General features: G+C 51.2%; 1 pseudogene; it reads left to right on the top strand.

Annotated features, from left to right (window-relative positions):
- The first annotated feature begins 916 nt into the window (after positions 1-916).
- LOC118675660 lies at positions 917-5380 on the top strand (annotated as a pseudogene).
- The last annotated feature ends 282 nt before the right edge of the window (positions 5381-5662 follow it).

Below are 5662 nucleotides of genomic sequence, written 5' to 3'. Positions count from 1 at the left end.
AATTGATGTTCAATGCAGTTAAATAGGTACAAAATAAGTTATTTAATTTTATTATAATTAGAAGTGAAATACTAGCCATTTTTTAGATAAATAAAACTGACCTGAGAATTTTACAATGGACTCAGTGTTTAGTAATAAACAATATAGGAGATTAGCCCCATGCCTTGAATCTAGAATTTATTAAATAATTTAATAACTACAAATTAAAACTTTAAAAGAATAGATATTATCAGTGTATTAATGCAGTTATACTATTTTTTTATTATAACTATTCCAAGTCCTAAGAAAACTGTTCCCATGTTTTGCTTAAGGAATTTTAGACTCAAGTTGAATGCTTACTATGCTTGGCATTGTTAAAAGCCCTTAACATGCCTTAACTCATTTAACTCTCATGATAGCTCTGCTAGGTGGGTCTGATTACCATAATTATTGTACAGATGGGAAAATTGAGGCAATAAGATTTCTAAGGTTATCCAGTTAGTGAGCAACTATTCTCAAAATAATTCTGTTAGAACTCTAGGAAGTGTAGACTGTTATAAAAAGCATTTCATAAATAAATCCCTGTTGGCAGTGCCATCCTTGAATCCACACCCCTTACTCCTTGGTTTTCAAAATTTCAGTGGTTGAACTCATACATTATTTACTTGGTTAGACACCTTTACTTAACCACAGAAAGCATTAATCCCAGAAAAAAAAGATGATGTGTCTTAAGGATGTGTTGGTGCCTCAGAAAACACGGTAGCAAGAATGCAGCTCAACCTCACAGACTAAAACCAGGTATTGGAAAGTCATAAGGACCCCAGAGAGATGTTTCTCTCTGACTGTTGTTTCTTTCTCTTTCTATGTGCCTGCCTTCTTTTGTATCTCTAAACAAGTCACTTTACTTGGCTCAGCCACACAATTAAAAACAGTGGACATGGGTATCAACAGCTCAGGCCGCGGTCCCAGGGAGCCAGGGTCACCCAGGGAACTACCCACAGTCCCAGCTGCCTGATCTGCCTGCCTGATCTGTCTTCAACTGCTTCTAGCGAGCAGGAGCCCCTCTGCCCACCTGCCTGCCCTGGATCAGGGGCCCGGTGGGCTCTGGGTGTGGGGTCAGTACAATGGCCCAGTGGCTGTGGCCTGCAGGCCTCGGGGGCAGCCGGGCAGCCATCCTCCTCCAACAGTGGGTCAGTTACACCAACACGGATCTAATACCAGCTGCCTGTGGGGCAACACTGCCCACCTTGGGACTCCGCAGCTCTGTCCAGGACTCCCAGGCTGCACTGGGGGCTCTGGGAAGGGCTTCAAGCCCCTTGGAAGAGTGGCAACACACCTATCTGGCTGGGGAGGTTCCCACTCTGGCTGACCTGGCGCACAGCCTTGCTGCTTCCCTCCCGATATGTCCTGAACCCCTCTGCACAAGATCTGGGGTAATGACACTCGCTGGTTCATCACTTGTGTCCAGCAACCAGAATTCCGGGGGTGCTGGGAGAGGTGGTTCTGTATTCAGGAGCCAGGCCTCTCTTCCAACAGCCAGTCCCTGAGTCTTACTGCACCTTCAAAGAAACCTGCTCAACTCAAGAAAGAGACAAAGAAAGAAAGAAGATAGAGAAATTCCAACAGAAGCAGAAGGTCCAACAGCAGCAACCATTGTCCAGGGAGCAGAAGAAACCAAAACCAGAGGAAAGGGAGAAGCAGGATCCTGGAGTTAATACCTATGATCTCCCAACCCCACTGGGGAATAGGAAAGTATCAGTGGCCCTAAGCCCAACTCCTACAGCCCTGGGTACGGGAGGCAGCCTGGTGCCCTTAGTGAGAACAGCAGGGCTTCTTCAAGCCAGAGTATGGATGTTCCGGCTGTCAGCACCTAATCCATGGGCATCTTCATGGTGTGCGTTCCACCCCCAAACATGACAGGCTCCCTGCACCTGGGCCACGCACTCACCAACACCATCCAGGTTCCCTGACCCGAGGGAACTGCATGCGTGGGGAGACCGCCTGTGGAGCCCTGGCTGTGACCATGCGGGCACTGACATCCAAGTGTTCCGGGAGAAGAAGCTCTGGCAGGAGCAGCAGCCGACCCCACCAGCTGTGCTGTGACCTTTCCGTGGGAGGTCTGGAAGTGGAAGGAGGAGAAAGGGGACCAGATTTACCACCAGCTGCAGAAGCTCGGCATCCCCTGGGATTGGGATCAAGCCTGTTTCATCATGAACCCCCAACTGTCCACAGCTGTGACAGAGGCCTTTGTCTGGCTCCACGAGGAAGGAGTCATCTACCGCAGTACCCACCTTGTCAGCTGGTCCTGTACGCTCAACACTGACATCGAGGTGGACAAGAAGGAGCTGAGGAGCCGAACGCTGCGCTCCGTGCCTGGCTACAAGGAAAAGGTGGAGTTTGGGGTCCTCATCTCTTTTGCTTGCAAGCTCCAACGCTCAGAGAGGGACAACTTGGATGGAGACAATTCTGGGAAATGTGGCTGTAGCTGTGCACCCCAAAGATCCCAGATACTAGTACCTGAAGGGGAGGAGCGTGATCCTACCCCCACCCCACCTCCCCATTCCTGTCTCACATCTTTGATGATTTTAGATCCCCCCTTCGCATGACCAGAAAGACCACAAGGTTAGGCAGAGGCGCGGTCTGGAGGCTATTAGCATCATGGACTCCTGATGGGCCCTGGTCAATGTGCCCCGCTTTCCTGGGCCTGCCCAGGTTTGAGGCCTGGAAGGAGGTGCTGGTGGTGCTGAAGGAGTGGGTACTATTAGGTGGCATCAAGGACAACCCCACGGTGGTGCCGCTTTGCAACAGATCCTAGGACGTGGTAGAGTCCTTGCTGCGGCCGCAGTGGTACCTGCATTGTGGGGAGATGGCCCAGGCAGCCAGTGCAGCCGGGGCTCAGGGCCACATCCGCATTCTGCCCAAGGCCAATCAGCTGACATGGCCCGCCTGGATGGACAACATCCAGGACTGATGCATCACTGGCAGCTGTGGTGGGGCCATTGCATCCCAGCCTACTTTGTCACTGTCTGGGACCCAGCCGTTCCCCGCCACCACCACCACCCCCCCCCCCCCTGTCATCGCCCCTCCCCCCCCAGAGGATCCCGACTGGCAGTACTGGGTGAGTGGGCACAGCAAGGCTGAGGCCTGTGAGAAGGCAGTCAAGGAGTTTGGAGTGTCCCCTGACAAGATCAGTCTCCAGCAAGAGGAGGATGTATTGGACACCTGGTTTTCTCTGACCTCATCCTGGTTAAACGGAATTTTTGGACTGGAACCCGGATTCTTTGTCTGCTGGAATCAAAGAATGAATCCACGGACAGAAGGTGGTATAGCAAAGGTGGAGATTTATTGAAGAACAAGTACAGACTCCACATGGGGAGAGGGAAAGAGTCCCATGGAAGGGACTCCCATGTGGGGAGGGGAAAGGGTCCCAGAGTTCCTTTTTCCCATGGCTTATAAAGGCTGCAGATCTCCCTTTTCACCCCCCGAAATTCCTGTTTCACCACTGAAACAGGAATTTTAGGGGTAAAATAGGACAGGTTTAGGAAATTTTAGAAATTTTGGAAATTAAGGGGACCATAGAGGAAACACAGGGCTGCAGAGCAGCAGAAGGTATATTTCCATAGAATAGGGAAGCTGAAAAGCTGTAGCAGGTACATTTCCATAGAATGAGGGATCTGGGAACAGCAAAAGGTCTATATTTACAAAATAAAGAGAAAGAGCCCTTCATCCAGAAGAAGAAGAAAGCCTAAAGGAAAAAGGAAAACAATAAGAACCTCCCATGTGAGGTTCTACCTTTGAGCTCAGGAGTTACTATAGTAACCAGTCTAAGGGAATAGTGACCAATCAGAGGGGATATCAGGCACAAGTATTTGCAGCCTTTATAAGCCATAAGGAAAAGGAACTCTGTGGGACCCTTTCCCCCTCCCCATGGGGGAGTTGTGTGGAACTCTTTCCCCCTTCCCATGTGGGAGTCTGTACTTGTTCCTCAATAAACCTCCACCTTTGCTATACCATCTTCTGTCTGTGGATTCATTCTTCGACTCTGGTGGACAAAGAATCTGGGACATCCTGCGCAGTCCAAAAATTCTGCTTCACTGGGATGTCTCAGCCAGTCAGCAGATCTGAGTGTGTTCTACCCAGGGACCCTGCTGGAGACAGACCATGACATCCTCTTCTCCTGGGTGGCCAGGATGGTCATGTTGGGCCTGAAGCTCACCGGCAGGCTGCCCTTCAGAGAGGTCTACCTCCATGCCATTGTGCAGATGACTATGGCTGGAAGATGAGCAAGTCTCTGGTCAATGTCATTGACCCCCTGGATGTCATCCAGGGAGTCTCCCTACAGGGCCTCCATGTCCAGTTACTGAACAGCAATCTGGATCCCAGTGAGACGGAGAGGGCTAAAGAAGGGCAGAAGGCATACTTCCCGGCGGGGATTCCCAAGTGTGGCACTGATGCCCTCCAGTTTGGACTGTGCGCCTACACATCCCAAGGGCATGACATAAACTAGATACTGGGATACTGTCGCTTCTGCAACAAGCTCTGGAACACCAGCAAGTTTGCCCTTCATGGCTTTGGCAAGGGTTTCGTGCCCTCAGCCACCTTGGAGCCTGGAGGCCACAAGAGCCTGGTGGACATCTGGGTCTGCAGCCAGCTGACTTCAGGCTGTGAGTCTCAGCAACCAAGGTTTCCAGGCCTATGACTTCCGGCTGTCACTACCTCCTAGTACAGCTTCTGGCTCTATGAGTTCTGTGATGTCTGCCTGGAGTGCCTGAAGCCTGTGCTGAGTTGGGTGGGCCAGGTGACCACTGAGTGCGCCTGCCAGACTCTCCACACCTGCCTGGACATTGGCCTGAGGCTGCTCTTACCATTCATGCCCTTCATAGCTGCCACAGCACCCCCTAGCCTCTGCGTTAGCCCTTCCCAGAGCCCTCAGAGTGCTTCTAGAAGGACCCTGAAGCATTCCTGGCCTTGAAGCTGGCCCTGAGCATTGCCCAAAGCTTGGGCTCCTTGGATGCTGATTAAAACCTCATCTGGACTCGGTCTGTTTCCTGGAAGTGGCTGATGAGGCCACAGGTGCCCTGGCATAGGCAGTGTCAGGCTACATACAGGCTCTGGCCAGCGTGGGTGTGGCAGCTGTCCTGGCGCTGGGGGCTCCTGTGCCCCAGGGCTGGGCTAGGACCCTGGCTGCTCTGTACCAACCTGGGAGCCAGGCAAGCTGCACGCCAGGCATGGTGAGGCGCAGCGGCAGGCCCAGCATCTGCAGGAGTGCAGTGACACTGTGGGCTACCCGGTCAAGGTGCCCCTCAAAATCCAGGAGGCAGACAAGGCCAAGCTCCAGCTGACAGAAGCAAAGCTCAGGGAGATGGCCTAGTCCATCTCCCTATTTCATAAGATGCTGTGACACACTCTAGCCCTCATAACCCCGTGGTCTCCTGGGGAGTAGGGGGGCAGCAAACAATAAATATTTTGCCACCAAAAACAAAAACAAAAAAACAGTGGCCAGATGTCAATGTCTGGAATGGGTACATGAGGAGTCCTTTGGACCCATTCCCTCTGAAACAACCATAAATGGTGAAAATTATAAAAATAACCACCATTTAAAGTCTCTGAAAGTTGTCATAAAGAACTTCAGCCTGCTTACCTGCTAATTGCTCATATGGCACTTGGGCTATTTCCCCATGTA

This window comes from Myotis myotis, unplaced genomic scaffold (genome assembly GCF_014108235.1).
Source record: "Myotis myotis isolate mMyoMyo1 unplaced genomic scaffold, mMyoMyo1.p scaffold_m19_p_2, whole genome shotgun sequence".
NCBI lineage: Eukaryota > Metazoa > Chordata > Mammalia > Chiroptera > Vespertilionidae > Myotis > Myotis myotis.
This window is presented reverse-complemented; position numbering and strand designations above follow the sequence as displayed.